At 48.5% G+C, this 23,206-nt stretch overlaps 1 protein-coding gene across 1 annotated transcript in view; it reads left to right on the forward strand.

Annotated features, from left to right (window-relative positions):
- Nucleotides 1–23,206, forward strand: part of LOC119396595 (rho GTPase-activating protein 18) — a 200,407-nt gene that overhangs the window by 159,556 nt on the left and 17,645 nt on the right. The window lies entirely within an intron of this gene.

Genomic DNA, 23,206 nt, shown 5'->3' on the forward strand with positions numbered 1-23,206 from the left:
ACCAGAGGAGCGTAACCCACAATAATAGCGAGCACGAATGCTCCCGTCGTGAACAAAATTGTAATATCTGGAGCAGTAATGTCCGAGCAAGCGGATTTCTTTTTTTCCCTCTCTCTCTCTGTCTCTCTCTAATCAACGTTATAGGTTTCAAAATAGGAGAAAGTGCCTCAGAAAAGGCTGGCCGACGTTTCGATAGGTGGACCTATCTTTGTCAAAGGCGCCTTGTCATCCCTGTCAGTTTTAAGGGGTTAGTGTTGACGTCATATCCAGCGGTGGCGCTGTTGGTAATTTTTGCCTGGAAAGAAAAAACTCGGAAGCGGCAGAGTGTAGCTCTTGCCACATCATTTCAAATTACCAACAGCGCCACCGCTGGATATGACATCAACACTAACCCCTTAAAAGTAACACGCCAGGGATGACAAGGCGCCTTTGACAAAGATAGGTTCACCTATCGAAACGTCGGCCAGCCTTTTCTGAGGCACTTTCTCCTGTTTTGAAACCTATAACGTGTATCCATCTGTCGGCTCCCTTCTTGATCTTTCTCTCTGATCCAGTGGTTCTCAGCCATGGATGTTCGGGGACCCCTTGTGGACTTGTGGAAGTGATGAGGGACCCCTTGCAGTGAGAAAAAAGGGGCGGAAAGGTCATAAATTGGTCAAACTGAAGGGCCACAACAGTTCGATCTCAACAGCTTGTCAGTAAGTTGTGCGGTCTGCAGCCGCATTCAACCTGTTTCTAACTATGTTTGCTCTTAATATATGCAAGCTTGGACAAAGCATGCTTGCGTGCATATTCAGTAGAAAACTGCAACAAAAGCTTTACAACTGTGTCGTGGAGAAGGGGAGACATAAGTCAGCTCCGCCGCAATGCAAAAGGTTATGCGGTGAAGCATACCAAAAATCAGAAGGGGCCGCTGTCACGGCACATGGTGTGCCTTTAAAAAAACGTGTTTCTTATGTTTTTGTTTTTTCGAGGATGACTTTCGCGGACCCCCACCCCCCCCCCTCCTCCACAACGGCTTCGCGGACACTCTAAGGTCTGGGGATCCCCATTTGAGGACCACTGCTCTAATTTTTCCATTCTCCTTCCCCAATACCCGCCACGGAGGTCTATAAGGGTTATGGTGCTCGACTGCTGACCCGAAGGTCCCAGGATCGAATCCCGGCCGCGGCGGCCACATTTTCGATGGAAACCAAAATGCTTGAGGCCCGTGTACTTAGGTTTAGGTTCACGTTAAAGAACCCCTGGTGGTCGAAATTTCCGGAGTCTCCCACTACGGCGTCCCTCATAATCATGTCGTGGTTTTGGGACGTTAAACCCCAACAATTACAAATACTCCTTCCCCAATCCCCCAGTGTAGGGTAGCGAACTGGAAGATTTTCTGGTTAACCTCCCTGCTTAGAGCTTTTCTATTTCCCACCTTCCTCCTTTGTTTCATGCTAGAGATGACGAATGGCCACACACTCGATATTCTGTCAGCGGTTGTACAGTAACGCATTCAAAAACAGTACGCGGAATTCATTTGAACCTCAACGGACATTCTGTTGAATGCAAAGGGGGACTTGACAAAAACACAACAAAATCTCGATAGTTTTTGTAACAGTGGCCCATTGGTGTACTTGAGACCATAACTGAAACTGCGACTCCATTGAATTTCGCGTTGGCGTATTTTAATGAGGAATCTCAGCTACCGGCAAAACAGACCACCTTAAGGATGCCCCAGTCAAAGTTAGCCACTAATTACGCTGGAACCATTGAGATGTATGCTTAACTGTTGAAATCGGGTCTGACTAAATATCGTCGGAATCAACGTCATTATGCCGAGTCACTGCATGTCAGAGACACTGAGACGGAGACTGGTCATATCCAGACAACTGTAGGAATTTTGAATGAAAGCGACTGGAAACTGCAGGCTGCGCTCGCACCCTACTTCCATATGAACAACCGCATTTAACCTTCCGCCTGAATTCCCGTTTCCCATTCATTATGAATCTGCTATTACAACGGAGCGGTTAAGCTTTCGTAACGCCGTTAGTCGTCGACAAAAAACTATCATCATAATGAACCGGTACGCGCTTTCGTCTTCCTCTTCATCTTTTGCTTCGCTCCTAGAACACGTGCTGCCGATTTGCCTGGCGTGGGATGCAATAACTCTGATGGGCGAGAGAACGAGTGCAGAGAGAGATAGAGGGAGAAAGAATGAAAGAGATAAAAAGAGATAGATAGAAAAGGAAAGACAAGGAGACAAATTCTTGGCGGAAAAAAAGATTTCTTGGCGCGGCGGGATTCGAACCTGCGTACCCACGATCCCAAGACGAGCGTCGTAACCACTGGGCTATCCAGGCACGCTAGCAGAGCGTAGCCTAGCCTTCCACAGTACCGTATAGCAATGGGATGGGAAAGGAAAGTGGGGGTGAGGAGGAGGGAAAGGAGGATGGGAGAGAGCAAAGTATAGCATAGAAAGGAATAGAGAGAAAGAAAGAGAAGAAAGACAGAAAGGGTAAGAAGAGAGAGAATGAAAAAGAAAGAAAGAAAGAAAGAAAGAAAGAAAGAAGTAGAAAGAAGAAAGAAAGAAAGAAAGAAAGAAAGAAAGAAAGAAAGAAAGAAAGAAAGAAAGAAAGAAAGAAAGAAAGAAATAGAAATAAACAGAGACAAAAAGGCAGAAAAATTATAGAGAACAGAGAAAAAGAAAGAAAGATAAGAAGGAAAAAAATACAGAAAGCTTGCACTGAGTCACGCAAGGCCGGTTCGCAGCGGAGCTGGTAATCTCCTGGCCATTCCCGGCTTCCACCAGCAACTCTCAGCTAGTACGGGCTCCATGAAACAGCTACGAACGACACCGCGCATGTCTTACGGTAGAGAGGTGATTGAGGTGGGGGACCGACCGGAATGGAAGAGCCGGTTGGGCTTGATGGGACTTGGGAAATAGCGAAACTTAGCAAGTCTTGGCAATACCTAGCATTAACACCTAGCAACACTTCGCAAAACCTAGCAACAACTTAGCCAAGCCGGGACTAGCTAGCAGATCCCCAGCGCCGCTGCGACCCAGCCTTACCCGACTTATTGCAAGCTGCCTACATTTTATTTTAGTGATTTTTGTTGTGGATAGTTAGAATAACCTTAATTATTCATTCCTGAGTAACTATTTCGCGCTTCCTTAACGAATTGGTAGTCACGGAATGTTTTGTTAAATTTACTAAATCTCTGTTTCGACTCGCTTTTCTGTCTAGCTTTTCGCCGTGTGCGCTTCTCTAAGCCAATTACACGTGTTCAAATCTGGGGCCATCTATTGCGGGATGGTTCTTGTGCCTCTGTCGCACACATTATGACAGACAGGTTATGACGGAATATGAACTTGATGTATACACGAAATGCGGTGCGGATTTCGTACTGCTACCACCTGCTTGCGTTAGGTACGTCGCGAGCATTTGTGACATTACCGAACGGTTTCCTGGTTGTGATCACAAAGCACGTTAGTTCCGCCAGCGCCTATTCGGACTTGCAAATCGTATATGCCGCGAACATTTCTGAGACGCTGATCCAGGTTGCGCCCGATATTCTCGGTCACCGCTTGCGACGTCACTCGACATACAAAGTCAATTATTCTGAGTGAATATGCGGGTCTATATATACTCGAAGACACGCTGCTTATCACCGTGTGGTGAGCTTGCTATTCCTGACCAATCATTTGCGGTCATTTTTCTTTTCTCTGTACTTCCTTTATCATATACACCGGAGACGTGCATGCTTCTCGTCAGCGGCCAGCACGCTTCTTTGCACGCACATTTGTTCCTGAGTCCATAATACTTTTTTTTCACGTGGGTACACGCCGCAGTGGACTACTGGTTATGGTGCTCGACTGCTGATCCGAAGGTCGCGGGTTCGAATTCCTGCCGCGGCGGCTGCATTTCGGTGGAGGCGAAACGCTAGAGGACCGCGTGCTTTAGATTTAAGTGTACGGTAAAGAACACCAGGCGGTCGAAATTTCCGGAGCCCTCCGCTACGGCGTCCCTCATATTCATGTCGTGGTTTCGGGACGTAAAAGCCCCGCAATTATTATTACTACTATTTCTTCACGTACGTGTTCTCTACTGGTCCTCCGAGGAGCCTTGCATGTTATATCGCCCATATATAGTCTTCAGTGCTTCTCAATCTTAGCTATAGGAGGCGATTGCGTATTATAGTCGCTCCCAGCACGTATCCAGGATTTTTTTTTTTTCGGGGGGGGGGGGGGGGGAGGCAAGGCCTAATTATTCGAAAGAAGCTCTTTTTTCATGGTAAAAAGAAAAAAAAATGTTGCCCGGGAATATAAAAGGCTGGACGAATCTCGGAAGGGGGGGCGGGCCCCCCGCCCCCCCCCCCCCCCCCTTGCCTACGTGCTTGGTCGCTCCGGATATTACATCAGATACGTGCGGAACTCCACGAGAGTGATTTAATACATTCAGCCGGCCGCCAGCTTTCGGAAATACCGACAGTGACTTAGTACGAGTCGTTGTGTCGCCAAAAACGGCGAAAAGCGAACACTGTGCGCGCTTTGACTTTCCCGAAACGATTTGCTCATTCGAGACACGGCGTCAACATGCGTTCCACCACACGATGCGCGTGCAATCTGTGACCTTCGTTTTTCTGTTTATACGAAGAGAGTCACTTTTTTAAATGACGATATTAGCAGCACGAGACGGTTGCTCTGTCCATTCCTTGTCTGTTTTGCTATGCAGTACGCTATTTTTTTCTTGCGATGAAAAAATCCGTAAACAGGGAGTGGGTGCTCGAGCCGACGTTTCGACAAGTGAACTTGTCTTCTTCAAGGCTGGAACTGTTACATGAAGCCGTATGTGTGTGATGATTTGCATTTGAACTGACTGTCGCTGTTTTCTTGCATTTAGGGGACGCGGCTCAGTCAAGCTTTTTATGACAGCTTTTTCTGCGGCTCCCCTGTCTCGGTACTTCTTGAGGCAGAATTATTATTATTATTATTATTATTATTATTATTATTATTATTATTATTATTATTATTATTATTATTATTATTATTATTATTATTATTATTATTATTATTATTATTATTATTATTATTATTATTATTATTATTACTACTACTACTACTCAATTACTTTATTATGTACACGGAAATGACGCTTCTGGCGTCTGTCGGGGCCTTTAAAAAACGCTTTTTTTTTTAAATCACGTTTATAACACACTAGTCAGTGTAGTGTAACCGCCTGAAGAGGTAATGCGTTCCTCACCGGTGCACCTCTTGAAGAGCCGCTTAGCTTGGAGCGTGAATTATTCTTGCAAATGCACGTATGCATGCATCCGCGTGTCGTGACCTTGTCTGTGAAGGCGCCGCGCGGAGGGCTATTGACCTTCGCGCCCTCGCTTCTTTCCTTGCTTGCGCGATCAGTCCCCTCCGAGGTCGACTGCGAAACCTTGGCCTTTGGCCTGACACGCGGACTTGCCGCTTACGTGCTATTACGAACGCTGCTATTAGAAGGCTCATCCCCCGGCATGATAGCGTAGAGAAATGACAGTGGGTATCTCATATACAGAGATCCATTGCGGCGTGACGTCACGATGAAACTCAGGCGCTGCCGTCGCATATGGTGTAGCCGAAATTAACATACACGACTTTTGAGTTTTCTTGTAAGTAAAGATTAATGCACACAGTGAAGTTGGTGAAATTGCTGTTGCTAAAAACGGAGATTTGCGACAAAGACGTCAGCCTTGTCAATTGTTTAATCTTTGTGAATATAGTAGGCTTCGTCACGGTTCATTGTTCACAACCGTATGCGCACCGCGGCGGGCTCAGTCTGATGGACACGAAGTAGGAAATTGAACTGATTTAAACTGATGATTGAATTAAACTGATTATTGCCCTGTTCCCTCGTTCAGTTCCTTGCGCTACGTTAATGAATAAAGCGCATATACCATGACGCGCATATCGATGACGACACGAGTTCGTGCACATTGCGCTGCGTGTAACAAAGGCGCACGTTTACGTTGGAGGACGCGAAGCCCCCTCCTAAAGTGAGTCGAAAATGTTCGCAATGGGTTTGGTACTTCATGACATTAGAAGGAAGCTCCACACTTATGCATAGGCACTTTGCGATGATCGATTGCATAGCTATGTCCAAGCAGTATATATGGGAACAGTACAAAAAATAAGAAAGAAACATTATCCAAAACCAACTCAGGTCGTATATATTGTATTATATGTATGTAAACGATAATCGTGCCTGAAGTTTCACATGCCAAAACCATGATATAATCATGATGTACGCCGTAACGGGGCACTCAGTACTAATTTCGACCACAGGGGTTGTTTAATATGTGACGAAATCTAAGTACATACATGGGTGTTCTTTGCATTTCGCCCTCATTCAAATGTGGCCGCCGTGTCCGGGAATTGAACCCTTGTCCTCGAGCTTAAAGCCCGACACCCTATGTTATATGCATGTAAAGCGTCGTTGAGTCGGGATTGAATGAAGACACTGTTGATTTTATAGCAGATTGAATGGATAACAATAAGTTGCCTACATTAGTCGTCATTCAGCCAACACAAGCCAACTTTCACAAAACAGATTTTGCGCTAGTTGGCAATCCATGAACACCAAAAGAGTACAGCACAAGAACGACAGAAAAGGAGGGTAGACAACGGACTGGCGCTATGCTCTTTTCGTGTTCATTAAAGCCAACTTTAGACAGTGCTGGTAGTGCGCTTGTAGATACGGTAAGAACAGGACACTATAGTCACCGCTTTCCACAAACCGCGAGGGGTTTATACTGAGACACACGCTAGCTTATTATAAAAAAAAAAAAAACCCGCAGGGAACATTGCCTCGTCCTCTGGGGAAATTCTCTCTTCACCACGACGGAGGGGGGGGGGGAGCGTTTGTTGGCCTCCCCTGATAGCCACGCCCAAGCAGGAAACGTAGCGGAGGCTAATCTTCCTCGGCGAGCAAAAAAAGAATTAGTGCGCGTCTATCGGTACGTTGGTAGCCGCGCTGCTGGCTGCGGCCGAATGGGCCCGCAGACGGACGGAATCGCGCGCGGTGGACCAAGCGTTCGTTGGCTGTCGAAAAACTCGCTTTTTCGCAACGCAACCAGAACCAGGTTCTTTCTTTCTTTCTTTCTTTCTTTCTTTCTTTCTTTCTTTCTTTCTTTCTTTCTTTCTTTCTTCTTCTTTCTTCTTCTTCTTCTTTCTTTCTTTTTCTTCTTTTCTTTTCTTTTTCTTCCTTTCTTTCTTTCTTTCTTTCTTTCTTTCTTTCTTTCTTTCTTTCTTTCTTTCTTTCTTTCTTCTTCGACCTAGCAGCGAATGAGAAAAACGCACCGAATATACTTCACGGAAATTGAATTGTTATTTTTGCTGTGTTGCTCTGAACGCCTCGAACAGCTAGAGGTCCCTTGGCTTAGAAGCTAAAGCGGAAATGAATTTCGAAAGCACCGAGAGTTCTTTAAATTCCTCCACAATATTCGGTGTGGCGTGTACGCTGCCTCGATCGGTTGCGTTGAAATTCGTGAAACCAAAGAGGAAGCTCGTGCGAGAAGTCTTTAAGGAAATGGGAGGTCTAGTTTCACGAGCTTGCTGTAGTGTATAGACACATTCCGTTCTGCTCTGGTCTGCTCTGTATGTCCTGTACTTACCTGTCTGCGTTTTTTCCGCGCTAATAGGTTCCCATAACTTTCTTCCGTTACTGTCATTGTGAGTGCAATATCTCCATACGTAGTAATAAGTGACCTAGTTTGATTGCGTCCTAGACGAAGAATTTTGGCTCAGTCGTGTTACGTTATGGCGATAGTAATAGTTGTTGGGGTTTAACGTCCCAAAGCCACGATATGATTATGAGGGACGCCGTAGTGGAGGGCTCCGGAAATTTCGACCGCCAAGGGTTCTTTAACGTGCACCTAAATCTAAGTACACGGGCCTCAAGCATTTCCGCCTCCATCGAAAATGCGGCCGCCGCGGCCGGCATTCCATCCCGCAACCTTCGGCTCAGCAGTCGAGCGCCATAACCACTTGATCACCATGACGGGCGATACTTTGATTGCAATGACGTATGCATGTGCTGCTAACCGCTCAACAGGTACACTTTCATGACCCGTGAAAGTGCTTTCTTTCGATTTCGGACACGCTTCACCATTGGATAATAATATGGACTGCAGGAAAAAATTCGCACGAGGGTTTTCCGTATTTTCCGTGTATAGCATAATAGGGTAAACGATATTTGCCAAGGAAAGAACCTTATAAACTTCGCTGTTGGCTCTGGCTTCGCGAGAGTGAATGCAACTGTTTAGTAAGTTAACATCTCGTGAAATAAGGTACTATTTATTGCAACCTGACAGATAGAGAACTACTAGGCTTCATAACTGCATTGTATTTATACACACACGGTACACAAATCGTCGTTCGCGCTTGGTGCCTTGTCAGGCAGTATGTCATTCTCCAGCTGTACTAAATTTACCTTATAACACAGAGCGAGCGCTAACCCTACTTCTGACAGATACGTGGAAGATGTGATAAACCACCTGTCGTTATGTTATTAATGCTATTTCACAAATTTTGCGACAACATTTACACTTTTCTTTTTACCGCACGAAACGTATAGGAGCTCCTCGAACAGCTTGCGCCGCCAGACCGAGGACAGGCAACCGGCGACATTGAACTGCTTTTCTCTCGGCGCGCAATAGGCGAACGGGCAAGGCCAACACTACGCGAAAGTACGACGACAGAATGCATACACCTTCTTGCGATAACACGCCGTAGCGGAGAGGAAAACGTTGTCTCCGCTGACCTAACACTCGCGGAAAGAAACATAAAGGCACAACGAAATAACGTTCCCGAACAGATGACTTTCGTCACTCGATAGTTCCTTGCCTTGATGCACACCGTAGTGGATGGCCGCGGAAATTTCTACCATCTGGTCTTCTTTAAAGTGCACTGACATCGCACACTCCGCGAGTCCTCTAGCATTTCGCCTCCATCTAAATACGACCACCGCGGCCGGGATCGCACCCGCAACCTTCGGGTCAGACCTGTAGTTTACTTGTGCATTCAAAGGAGTACTTATATTAACAAATACGTTTAGGTTCAGGCACGCTGTGCGTACACGCTGCGGTCTCTTTCCGTCCCTTTGACGAGCCTCAAGGCAAGTTCGTTAGTACAACTTGTCTCGTTTGATCCTAATCGCGACCCAATAAGGCCGGTATATTTAACGCGGCAGATAGCCACATAGCCTCGGAGGAACCTTTTTCAAGGTTCCGAAACAGCGTGCAGGAGGAAAAGCGAGATACGTGGGGGGCCAGGCCTACCTGAGACTTTTTTTAGGAAGACCAAAACCAGCGGACCGGTCTCTCCGTAGAGTCGACGAGAAACCGGCGGCGATGCTCTATAACGAGCACACGCTTCTTTTCAGGCCGCCACCGAGCCCGGTCGCGAAAACTGCACTTTCGCCGCACCAGCAACTTCTTCTTCAGCAGCTCCGTGTAGAACTGACGGGGGACAGAACTAACGAAGATCCGGGGTAAAGGGAAGGGCGCACAACGTCAAGCGGTGTTTGTAGTCCGACGCCGACGACGACGGGAGGAGGGACGTCTCTTTGTGACTGATTGGGCAGGCGCGACGTCCTCTGGCGCAGGCATGCACGTCGGCGGGGCCCGAGGTGTCCAGCTACGGCTTCAGCGGAGATGCGGCCGGTCTCCCAAGGACGGGCTCGCTTTCTTCAGCCTGCGTTTCTTCCCTCTTGCCCGCGTGGCCCCATTTGGCCCAGTTTGGGGGCGACGCGAGAGTTTCCCCCTTTGGGTGCCGAGCGCTCGAACACACACACGTACATACACTCCAGACACCGGGATAAAGAAAAGCCGAAGCGGCGCAGAAACAAAGCGTCTGGCGCGTGACTTCAGCGCCGGATTCCGTGTACCCTTTCTCTCTCTCTCGTACACCCGAGCGCTTTCTCTGGCCAGGAAAACCGCTACTTGACGTCGGTTGGCCCTCCCTCCGGTACGAAGGTGTCGTGGACAACTGTGTCGGACTCAGGGGTTTTCCCTTTCAGTATCACTACTCCTTTCCGAAGGACCACGAGAGTGCCGTTCGTTTGTAGCTAGCGAGGGCTTCTCACTCGCCATCCGCTTAGACCCATCACAGTGGTTTTACAAACGGCCCGCCTCGAACAATCACCCGGGCCGAACACCTTAGCAACGAATCGAAACGTTGTCTACAGCATACACCAATAGTTGCACAGCCTGCCCACGCCGATTCAACATCCTCCCAGAGCACTGTCAGGATTCCGTGTCTTGGTTCCATTCCTGCGGTGTCTTTTAAGCCTCATCTTCAGCCTCTCTAACGATATATGTCTTGGTTCTGCATTCCTGGACTCACGACGTTCCCATATGCTCAAGCGCAACGTAGTGAGTATGCACACGTGTTAGGCAGAGGAGTGAAAGAGCCAACTGTCCTGCCCGCTACCTCGGGGCTATAACTCGCACAATTCAACAACACTAAACGCACCGTAACTTGACCCTCCGTATCGCGGAGTGCACCACGTGATCGTTTCAGCGGCCCTACGAATTACGGCCCAGTTTTGCCGCCTGGAGCGGGCAAGATAGCAAGCCGACTGTGGCGGCAACGGTGGCTCCCACTTGCGGGCTGAAGGTTGTGCTGGGCGATGCGCCTTCCCAGGAAAGTCGGCGTATACGCGCAAGTGGCTGCGTGGCCCCCGCTTAGCGGGCGCCAGTTCTCGTACGGTGCACGAGCGATAGTGCACGTGCACCCCTCTTCGTACCGCGCACGTACGACCGACGACGCGCTTCCCTTTCTGTGGCTTCGGTCCGATGGGAGCGCGGAAAATTTTATAACACTTCGCTATCGGCTTGAGAGTTCCTTGGCCTCTGAGATGCGGGCCGTCACGTTGTCCTCCTTTACGTAAACACGGTGTGCGGCACGTTGTGAGCGTCGAGAGAACCGTTACCCGTGCCCAATCGGTAGAGCACCCGTAGGCTCCGTGTACGGGTGCTCCGGGTTCGACTCCCATAGGCGGACCCTTGGTTCTGCATCCGCGTATGACCTACTCATTGGACTTTCGCTTCCACCCACCCGTCTAGAATGCGAGCGTCAAGACGAAGCTATCTGCGACAAAACGACGACAGCACGGGAACAGGGGAGGCAGACGGGTTACATGAGTCGGCACCACGGTGTAGGAACGCACCGTAGTCGGCACCACAGTATTTTTCTTACATAGCGGTCGGCACACAGGTTCTTCACTGGCCTTTCCAATGTATCGCTGTTTCATCGCTGTCACCTTTACACAATGACACCGTGACTATTGGGTAGTTGTTCGCGACGACCTAATACTGAGTCCCTCAGTTTGCCGGACTCTTCTCGCCCTGCGTACGAACCTGTTTGATTACAAGTTTCCAAAACGACGATTCATGCCCACTGGAACGACGTTGGGTTTACGATATTAATGCGCAGCCGACATATATAGTAATGTTATCGCTGTAAACGCCGTCCATGAACGAACGACGTATACGTTTACGGCGCTAGATTTCGCGAACAACAGCAACAACAACAAAAAAAAGGTTGTGATAAAAGCGATGGTCTCCTACTTATTTGTTTATTTATTTTACATACTGCGGCCCCGTGAGAGGGCTATTGCAGGAGTTTCAACATAATGATTTTCAACAAGAGTAGTCACAAAATCATTCAGCGGCAGTGAACGAATGCGGCCAGGTAAAGGATTCAATAATTCTTTAGTGCGGGTAAAGATGCTATGCATAAATGTATCAGTGCGCGCAGAAAGTGTAGTAAATTCGTGGAAGTTATGCGTAGAGGAAGGCTTGGCAAAAAGATAGGCACAGCACACACGCCGCTAAGCTAGGGAAAACATCTCTTTATTTCGACCGAGTCTATATTTGTAAACTGGTTTTGTCAATCTTGACCTCGTGCCACAGTTCGTGACGCGCAGTACTACAGCAGTCGTGACGCAATTTGACGCAACGTGAGAGTGCCATCATGGTGAAAGCGTTTGTGCGGCGTTGTATAAAATGAAGTGGTTGTAGCCGTGCAGGCCTGGGCCTATATTCACAAAAAAAAAAAGGCCTCGTACGCTGGAATTTGTCGTGAGAGAGTGTCAGCCAGTAGTGATGCTGATAATATTATCAACGAAGGTGGCTATTGATGTATTAATTGAACATTATTATGTTTGCGACTAGTTGTTTATCAGATCGGTGATGAAACGGGGACTTCAGACACTGTAGTGCTGCCTTGGGCAACTCAGTAGAGAGTACGAGCACATGACGTCAATTTGGTTTTATTCGTATCCACCACAGCATGCAAAGAGCGTTGTAAGGACCAATACGCCACGTTGTGGTAGATTCTCAGCTTTGCGACTGCTTCACGTGATTCTAATTAAACGACAGACGCGGCAGGTTCTAACAAACGGCATTACAGTCTCGGTATTGTCACGTCGCTGCTATCCAGCGAAGTTTTGTTTCAACGTATATAACAGGCTTTACTCTTCCCCGGAATGTTCCACGGAATGCGCTCTTCCCGCATTTCTGCGACCAAATTTTAACCTCCTTGTCTGCGACTACATTAGGTCATCTCCGCTTTTAACGAAAAGCCACTTATAGCTAACTCAGTACAACTCAATCTTTTTTGCAAATGGATTCGTTATAACGACCTATTCTTACAGGCGGGTCTTACCGTGCTGAGGCACGCCGGTCATGAGTTACGCCCGAGCACCGAACTCAGGCGGCTGCAGTAAATGTGCCACGATGATAAAATCGCGCAGCATGGGTCGTTGGGCTGTCGATCTTTCACGCTACTTGTTTACCCTCTGCTCTTCTATTTAATTGCTTGCCGCTTCGTTCTGCTAGTTCTCCTTGCTCACAGGCGCGTAACAGCCAAAGTCAGCGCGCCGCAGCAGCTAAATCGGCGTCGCATTCCATAGCGGGCCAGCGCTACTGTGGAGTTAACTTCGGTGGCAGTTTTCATTGCTGCGCAGGTTTTGTTTTACAGCGAACGCTGTAATGAGATCACAACAACAACCGATTTCGGAGGCGTATGTTGTGCGCCGCCGCCGATGCCGCCAGTGTTCGTAACCGCTATCGCGCACAATGAGAAAAATTATCCAGGATCGAGCGGCATGTTAACCCACGCCCTCTGCATGGCATAGGAGTATTCTGCCACAGTCACTACGTCGGTGCTTGAAACTACTTCGAAAAAAAGACCCTATACAGGCTTCATGTCGGGCGAGGAATCACGTTAGGCGATGTAGTATAGCGTGGTGGAGGAGTAACATAACAACCAGGCGTCACACAATGCAAATTGGGATTATTGGTGAGCGGTTGAAAGCGTCCTACCGACAACGAAGGAATCAGCCATAATTCTTAATCGTTCTTCATAATTCTTCATAATATCTTGCGGATGTGTAGCGGGCACCTCGCTTCTCTGCAGAAAGACGAATAATCGCGTAGTGACTACTTCCCTACTTTGCAAAATTATGATGATTTATAGCGCAGGGGGTACCTTGCAACTGTGCTTGTAGTAGTCGCCCGAAGAGAGTTTACAACGGGCTTTAGAAAGACCGCTCCTCCAGCTGTCGCTGTGACTGTGCTGCGTGTTCCGAGCAGACCTGGAGATATTTTTTTAATCGCTTCATATGGACAGTTACGATGTCGACAGCAATCTATAATAGTCTAGGAAGACGCCCCGACGTGTCGCGACTGTGCATCAATAACGAACGGACGAAAACGAGTGGGAAAACATAAGCAAATGCTTATATAGAGACGACCGCTTCGTATGAGACGGCGCTGCGTTTCGCCGGCTGCACAATGTCTTTATGAAGGCCATGCATTGTGTCAGTGTCTATAGCCTCGGTTCTGGTGTCGCTACATCCATTGTAGTTTCTATTTCTGTAGTCAGTCGCCTCTGATGCGCCCTTCTTCGCCGTCTTGCAGCAGCCCTGCGTTATACTAAACGACTGCACCTTAAAACTGCCTCGAATGACTTTTTGCGTATGGTCAGTGCAATAATGGCCTCAGCGGAGTTTTTGCGTCGGCTCTGTCGGCGCTTGCGTGATGTTTCAAACAGCCGTAATCCCTTCGGCAGAACACTTACGGTAGGAATGTGCGCAAGTGCTTTGTTGAAGAAAGACGCCGCCATTCATGGGCTTTACGAGAGCAGAACGATGGCAGAGTAGGAAGAAAAAGAGATACCAAGGCATAGGTATGTCTCAAAGTTCGCGAAGTGTATGCTCCACATGACAGAGGTAGCGTATGATACCACGCGCGTACCCAAAGCAGCACCCAACTGCGGAGCACATAAACACTCTTCCAAACGATCACACAGTTGCAGTGCCTAATTGAGGACAGTGGAGCACCTTCGGAACATCTTCGCAGCACACGATACCGGCTGCACTGTGCTGATGTCACGTCTCATGACCCGGCAATGCGTATTCACGTACTAGTTGCATTGGCGAAACCTCGAGGCAAGAAGAAGGGGAGGAGTTCTTGCACATGAATGGCTGAAAGCCGCAAACACTGTTAATGCTGCGCGGAGGTCTACGGAGGTTCTCTCAGCGATAAAGACGTAGGTGCGGATAAGTGGCGGTTTGATACAATGTGAGACCTGGTCGGCTTCAGCTCACGCTAAAGATAGCATCAAAACATATTCAACTGGCTGGCTGAGTGTGTGAAAGTTCACGCGCTATCTTTAGCTCCTGTCTCTTTCTATCTGCTATCCTATGGTGAGGAGCGTAAAAACGTAGAAAAAAAAAGAAAGCGATACTTTCACAAAAATGGCTAGATCCCGCTCTTCCGCGAGAATCTGTGATAAGCGAATATTTATTTGATGTGTACTGAACGTCTTCATTTCGCTCCTGTCCTCTGGATTTCAATTCAAGGCACGGTCTGGTTTCATTTCCTTCTCGTTACTTCTTTCTGAACACATGGCTGCTTTTAATGGCGACTTCATGAATACTCTCTAGCTGATGCCAGTTTTCGGTTGCCGACTTCTTATTAACTTCTTACACTTTGTTCTGCTTATCTGTTCGGCCACCTACCCAGTGACACGTACCCATTCCGGCGTATTGGCCGAAAGCGTTCGCGTACCTTATGCTACAAGGCCGGTTGCGCAATCTCATTGACCCAACGTGTTTGTTCGGGCAGATACTGAGTGGCGCATAGGTTCCCAAGTTCTGGAATTGGCGAAAGCAGTTGTCAGCAGTGATCAGCCAGCTATCGCGAAAGGGGGAGAAGAAGTAAGAAGAAAGCTTCGCTGTTTTTGCCTCTTCACGAAAGTTTCGCTTCACCCAGATCCAGCGTGCGCGTTGGATCGGCACAGATTGCCTTTTACAAGACTTCCTGCTGCTCGCGGATTTCCGCGGAAATTATTTTGCCATGCCCGAGCCGGTTTCCTTACAGTATTGTGACGAAGGAAAGAGGACTTCAAAACTTGGAGTGAGCGCGCGCTTCCAGAAGATACTGCTGTAGTAGAAATGTTGGCAGTAAACTTCACTACAGTATCCAAGGCGAAAGATGCCTCGTCAAACGCGAAGTTTGACCGTCGGCGTCGGCGACGTCGGCGGCGTGTGCACGAGTGATGCGAAAGAATGTCGTCACGCGATGATTTACAATACGAGTCTCCATGACGTCACGTGGTGACGTCATTACATGGCATCGTCGCATAGTCGAAGGTGGGCCGATCACGGAGGCAGCGCAAAACCAAGTGAAATGCAGAAAGCTTGCCCTGCTTCCGATCTTGGAGGCCGTGCAAAACCACGTTCGGTGCAGAAAGCTTACAGAAGAAAGTGGGGGGGGGGGGGGTTAACACATCGACTGTGAGGAAAAAGAAGATGGCTTTCGCCTTCGTGTCGTCTTAGGCGAATGCATAAGCTATCCTGTGAGTTTTTGTTATCATCTTTGTGAGTCGAGCACGGTTCACGCAACGAAAGCATTAAAACCTGCTCAGTATCCAGCAAGGAAGCTTCCGCCGAAACGCGCAGGAACAGTACGAATAAAACAACGACGTGGAATGGCGAGCGGAAAGGTTCCTTCTCTTTTTTTTTGTTTCTTTCTCCAAGCTGTCCACTGACGTAGTTTCGCGGAAGTCTCTAATGGTATTGCTCTCGCATCTAGAATAGCCTCCACCCCCCCCCCCCCCTCTTCCTCTCTGTGAGCGCTTTGCCCGTGTTCGTGCCAGCGCGAGCGCGTATCAGAGGCCGTGCTTGTTTGGATACCGGTGGAAAGCGACCAGGAAGTTTGCGCGCCGCGTGCTCGATGCTGCGTTTTCTTTATGTTATTCGCCGCTCTTGACTCGCGTGTGTGCGCTGTGGAGTCGACAGAGATCTGGCGGTTAATCTATTACGCAAGCGGGAGACACGAACTAAAGTTTCAGGGGCTTATTTCCGGAACGGAAGAGAAACAGCATCGGTGCTCGCTTTTGAACTGGCTATACGACCGGAATCGACATCGCAGTGGGGCACTGATGGCATTGGCAGTGTCCGAGCCAAGTAAGGAAAAAAGCATGGAGGTTAACAAGGCGCAAGTGTCCGGTTTGCTACCATGCACCGGGACAGAGTGATTAAGTGGCTGGAAAGGGATAAATAGAAGATACGTAGATAGAAGGGGATATAAAACAGAGCATCAGTGTTGCGCAACTTCAGCCGATGCGCAACGCTTTTGCTACGAATCTTTGTTTCAGTGCGAATTACAGCAAAGTAAGGATTGACGTTAGAGGGACACTAAAGAGCAAAACGATTTTTCTCATGTTAGTGAAGTACTCTTTCACGATACCAAAAACACGACGCTTGCTGCGAGAAGACGCTCAGTAAGCGAGAAAACGCGCAAAAAACAAAATGTGAGTGGCGACGCCACCTTGAAGTTTCCGCACCATTCGGCGTGACGTCACATGTTTTGACGGCGCCTACTAGGGACTACGTAGTTCCTAATCGGTAAAAATGAAGTACATCAGGGGCGTAGCCAAGGGGGGGGGGGGGGGTTGGGGGGGTTCAAATCCCCCCCCGAAATTTTTCAGTTTTGCTTGCGTATATAGGCACGCACACATACAAACGCACGCACGAACATACATAAAGTATGGTTGAACCCCCCCCCCCCCCCCGAAAAAAATTTCTGCCTACGCCCCTGAAGTACATTGTCCTCTGAGGGGGCCGTAGACTTAACATACCAAGTTTGGGGTAATTTTGTTGAGCCGATGGCGCCAAAATACGATAAGTACACTTTGTGGGATAGGTTTCAAACAGGAGAAAGTGCCTCAGAGCAGGCTGGCCTACGTTTCGATAGGGGACCTATCTTTGTCAAAGGCGCCTTGTCATCCCTGGCGTGTTAGTTTTAAGGGGTTAGTGATGACGTCATGTCCAGCAGTGGCGCGGTCCCCTATCGAAACGTCGGCCAGCCTGCTCTGAGGCACTTTCTCCTGTTTGAAACCTATCCCACTCCGTGTATCCATCTGTCGGCTCCCTTTTTGACATAAGTACACTTTGAAATTCGTGACGTCACGCGGGGAGATTTCGGCGCGAAATTTAAAAACGAAACTTTGAACTTGATTTTCTCCTCTATTAATAAACCTATGATGGCGAAAATAGCGACATTATAGTTTTCAGAGCACAATTTATCGATCCAAGCCAATTCATCGTTTCTCTTTAGTGTCCCTTTAAGCAGAAATTTAACTTCAGTCGCTCACACCAGTGGTGTAGTCTTTCGAAGACTAGTGTTATCTTCATGCGACGCATTGTCCGCGTGCAGAGAAGCATCAATGGACTACTACACAAGTTTCCTTTCAGTTTTGACTTTGTTTATTTTTTGTGTCAGTGTCCCGAGCCCGCTTCCCTAACGGTGACTGTCGTACCTGACTTGGCCCGGAAAGATCGCGCGCGTTTTACTTTTGCTTGCACCCTAGAAATGTGCGCGTATAGGACGCATCGCACTTGGTTGTAATAGCCTTTTCGTCATGTTTGCTCCCTCGTCCGCTTGCAGAGCTCGCGTGTACATAAAGTAGTAACCGTAATGCGGGCACCACTTCGCACGAAGCGCGACGAGTGGCAAATCACGTCAGCGTGCAGTTCCGCGACTAGAAATAGCGCCTTCGAAGGCAGTTCCTAACACAAAAAGAGTAAAGTATTAGTAATTCGAATTCGGGAACTATCTTTGGCCCAAAGTGCTTCACTGTCGACTGCATCAGCGGATGCGCGGAGAGCACCACTGTTTGAAAAGTTGTCAGCTATTGTCGGGACAGAGTATTTTAGTCCTGGCGTGTAGCGATTGCTCCTCGGTGGCAGCAGCGTAGGATGTTCAGTTATCAAAGACCCAGTTCTATAGTCGGTTAAAACCTAAGAAGTTCAGTACAATCCGCCTCCAGTACTGCGGTGCACCTGCCATACATCCATGCTATAGAGTCGTGCTGGGTTGTTTCCGTTGCGACCAAAAGTGCGTTTTCGCTCTTTTTTTTTTATTGACATGATGTAAGGAGATGTTTGCGAATAGTACGCACATTAATAATGAAAAGTTCGTCTTCCATATTTAAAATATTACGTTTCCCCGAGCAGTGATTTTGGAATCATTGCTGAAATTTGCCACGAAGTTCAAGTTTTCGACCGAAATCCGGCGACACGAACTTATGTCTATATGGGAAAACCGCCTACCTACCTGAAATACGCGAAAGGCGTATGACGTCACAAAAGGTTTCTGACGTCATGGTGCATCTATGCAAGATCTGTCTGGGTGGGACAACGACGGCTGTAGGCGGAGAGAGAGAGAGAGCTCTTTATTGAAAGGCAGATAATTTAGCCGGCGTGTGTAAATTCGCTGACTTGCTACTCTGCATGGGGAAGGGGATTGGGGACTGGAAGACACAAGAGAGAGAGAGATATAGAAAAAAATAGAAAAAAGTTAAAATAGAATAAAAAAGAAGTAAAAATACAAACTGAGTTTTTTGTATCTTGGGCGGGGACGTGTGCTGACAGTGACGCATTACGTGCTCTCAAGGTGCCATTAAAGTTTGTCGAGCTGACCGATGCTCTATAAATATCTGAATAGTAGTTTCGTCGCTTGCCTCTGTTGCGTGGCATAGGGTAAAGGGCCCAAGACACAGTCAATTGATAAATATCTTTTGGTCAGCATATGCATGCAATGTTCATAGAGCGCACGCTCTTCGGCATACGCTCGGCACTCGAACAAAATATGCTCGACAATTTCTATGGAGCCACAGTGACACATCATTATGCTTTCCTCTACTCTATCGACCCACATCTAAGAACAAGACTCCCATACAGAATTCCTCGACATCTCGAAACTCTGTACCATCGTCTTCGACTAAACAGTGCTTATGGAAACAGTTTACGGTACCGCTTCGGTCAAACCGAAAGTCCGTACTGTAGGCGGAGCTTACCTTTGTTCTTATGTTGTAAGCGGCTATAGTGATAGACACATGCCTAAAGAACATGCGCAGACATGTAGCACGTCCGTGCCTTTGTCGTCTACGTATCCATTGCCAGCGTGTTCAATGCTAATTACCTAATAATGTTTCGTTCGCTTCTTTTGGCATTAAATGCTCCCACACGTCTCAGGATTTGTTCTGTTTTTATAACCGGCAGTCCGCTTTAGTGTATCGCTCTTGAGAGTAAATAAATTAATTTCAGTTTTTTTTTTGTTTTTTATATGGTCTACCGATGAAGGGAACAGCTAAATTAGCCTGAATGAAATGCAGCAGACATATCGTCGGCCTTCCACGCGAAAAACAAGAATAAATCTCATATGCAATGTTAGATAACAGTATCCATTCATAAAATATGATCATGAAGGCTTTCATGTACAGTGCAATTTATAATAAGTGCCGGAGTTCTAATAATAATTGTTGGGGCTTTACGTCCCAAAACAACGATATGATTATGAGAGACGACGTAGTGGCGGGCTGTGGAAATTTCGACTACCTGGGGTTCTGCAAAATGCCATAGAGGCCCGTGCACCTAAATCTGAGCGCATGGGCCTGTATAGCATTTTGCCTTTACCGAAGTGCAGCCGTCGCGACCGGCGACACGATCTCGCGACCTTCGGGTCAGCAGTCAAGCGCCATAACCACTAGATCACCGCGGTGGGTTGATCGCCGGAGTTCTAGTAAGGTATCTTTTTTAAGCCTGAAACACTGTGTATACCATGATGTGAAAAGGCTCTTCCTTTCTGAGCGGAAATGGAAATTTGTTGCTGCTGCTATTGGGTGTATTTGGCTTCTAAATTCCGCTCACGAACTGAACGACGCTGCTCACTCTTAAATGCGAAGAGAGAGAGAGAGAGTGAAAGTATTCTCGCATTGAGAAATGCGGAAATAGCGCGTGCAGAATAATAAACACTGAATTAATGCGCTTTTACGTCCCATCGAACACCCTGTTGTCACTGAAACGTCTCACGGTTTGAGCTGTACAAAAGAGGAAGTCGAGACGCCAACTTCCTTCTTATCCAGCATCTTCGGAGCTCGCGGTGCCCCGTATTTTCGAGGATGATAAATGTTTCATTTTTTTTTGGGTGCTGTATAAGCATGAGCGAGAATCTTTACTTATAGCTATTGCCGACACGTGACTACTGTAAGCTGCAGCGAGACACAGTGAAAGGGCAGCGGCAAATCCAGGACGCGAGTCACGCTAAAGTTGGCGTGATCAGATGAAAGGAAGTAAACTAGGTAGGCGGTTGCAGTGCGCATAACCATCAAGATGCCATAGTCGTACAGAGAGTATGGCACGTGATCACACGAGGTACCATGTTACATTGGTTGACGCATTCTTTTTTTGTCAATCTGATCACATATTGACTTCGCCTCGACAGTAAGCCTCGTGCAATGATTCCGATTCCGGACTATAACGGCGCCGCTATGAAGCTTTAGAGTGCAAGTGCATATATTGCAGTGCGCTGCGAGATGCCCTTTCGCAACGCTCTTTACATTGCTGCAGGCGTCCCTTCGGTGGCCATTAAGGCAACGACCACCAGCTTGCTCGGCATGTACCTACCCTTCCAAGGCACAGGTGTATGTTCCATAGTGATCCACCACTTGGATACCCTTCTTATTCACTTCCCCGAACAGGTCAAGAGCCGTGATTTGAATACATTAATACTTATTTCCTTGCTCTGCGGCTACGAATGCGTGCTGTCGTTGTATGCATTGTCTCACGAAGTTAGCCATACACACGGAGTGAACACCTGTTCACTTGAGAGTGAACTTTCTAGACGGTATGGTGATTTGCTGGAGGGGGTGTAAGATGAGGATTACAAAAGGGGCGGGAAGAATGAATAAATAAATAAATAAAGAAACGATGCGGGAATGGCCTACCGTGTGGGAACGTCTCTGATCCGGCCTTCGGACAAAGATGTGCGTGGGCCGCGCGCGCGCGCGATGCCGGTGACCAGAGTGAAAGTGGCCGTGGAGCGTTTATATAGAAAGTGTCCGAATTCGGGGAAAGGGTGACCCCGTTGGTGGCGGAGGGCCGCCACTCGGCCGTCCGATGTGTCGCCAGCCGCCCGATCGGGACGCTTGGACGCACCACTGGCACACTTGCACGCTTCGGCTGCACCCGTAATTCGTGCGCACCGCCACCACCGAGCGTCGTTGTCGTCGTCGTCGAAGCGCACCCACGGACAGTGCTCGTGGCCAACGGCCGTCGACATTGGACGACGGGCTTGACGCGTCTCCTTCCGGTCGTCTCGACGCGCGCTAATACGCGCTAACGCGGATGCGATAGCGGCGCGTAATCGCGAACGCGACGCATGCCGGAGCGACGACGCGATTTTGTCTCCAGCCCGGGTATGTTTATCCACCGGCCCGATAATGTTTTTGTTGGAAGCCGCCAGGAAAAGTGCGGCTATATATTTAAGTAGCACTACATGCCTTATTTTTTTGCGAGAGGCGTCGTAAAGACACTGCCAGTGAATTTTCGCCGTCGTCGTCGTCGTCGTGATGTCCTGTAAAAGCTCAGGTATGATAACGTCTGTGCACGCCAGGGAAGGCACACGGGGGGGGGGGGGGGGGCTCGGAGAAGGATGGTGGCTTTATTCGAGCTATGTTCCCACGTGCCCATTGATGAATTAGCCACGCGGTCAAGCGCGCTGTACTGGTGGGAAGGGGGGGGGGGTGGTTGAGCGAAATGCAAACGCCCGTGTGCTTAGATTTATGTGCACGTAAAAGAACCTCAGGTGGTGGCAATTAGTCGGCAGTCCCCACTGCTGTGTGCCTAATTATCATATAGTGGCTTTGGCAGTATATAACACCAGCAATTATTAGTTAATTTGCGGAATCCCGCGGCCGTGAATGGATCCCGCGGCCTTGCAGTCAGCAGTCGAGCACCATGACCACTAGACCACCGCGGCGGGCAGAAACGGTACCTCAAGTCACCGGCCTTCGTGTCCTTTTCATTTTCTCCTTCTTTCCGGGAAAGCACGGTTTTCCGAAGCGGCGTACGCGTGTCCGAACCGCCGCTAAACGTCGCGTCAAAGCGTCGTTCTAAGCGCTACGCGCGCAGCTGCTGCGGCTAGCTCGCGTGTAAGCCGCTTCCTCGGCAGGTCCTTTCACACCGGCCGTTCGGCCAACGCTCGGGCTTGACCACACGCGAGAGCGCGCGCTTTCTTCTCATCGGACTCCCAGCGTCGGCGTTGTTAACCCTCCTGTATTCGTAATGTCTTTTTCTTCTCGCGTTTCTTGTTGCGAACGGACTTTCATTCCCAGACGGGCTTCCTTCCTTCCCTGTCCGCCACCCGAGCGAAGTTTTCGGCGGCTTTCTTTTCAATCGTCCCTTTCTTTAAAAAGCGAACGGCTCGCGTGCGATTCACAAAGCCAGAGGCGCGTGCGATTGCGCGTGAGCTATGTAGTCTAATTCGGCCGCTTGCTTGCTGCAGACTCTCGGTCGGGCTTGCTCAAAATAAAAGAAAAAAGAAGGAAAGAAAGACGTTAAGAACAGAGAGGGGCATCAGAAAGAAAAAGCTTCTCGTTTCAGAGCACATTGCAGGCTCGTTTGAAAGTGCAGCACTTTCGGTCGTTGGTCTTCTCAAGTCAGAGAGAGAGAGAGAGAGAAAGTCATACCAGCCGGAGAAGCCTAAAATGACAAGAACGCAAGAGCGCGCACCGCAGACAGCGCGCCGCAGTGGGCGTGAAGTTGCAATTTGTTTGCGAGACCGCGCGGAGAAACAGGAAGCGGGAAAAACAACATTAAAG

This window comes from Rhipicephalus sanguineus, chromosome 6 (assembly GCF_013339695.2).
Source record: "Rhipicephalus sanguineus isolate Rsan-2018 chromosome 6, BIME_Rsan_1.4, whole genome shotgun sequence".
Lineage (NCBI taxonomy): Eukaryota > Metazoa > Arthropoda > Arachnida > Ixodida > Ixodidae > Rhipicephalus > Rhipicephalus sanguineus.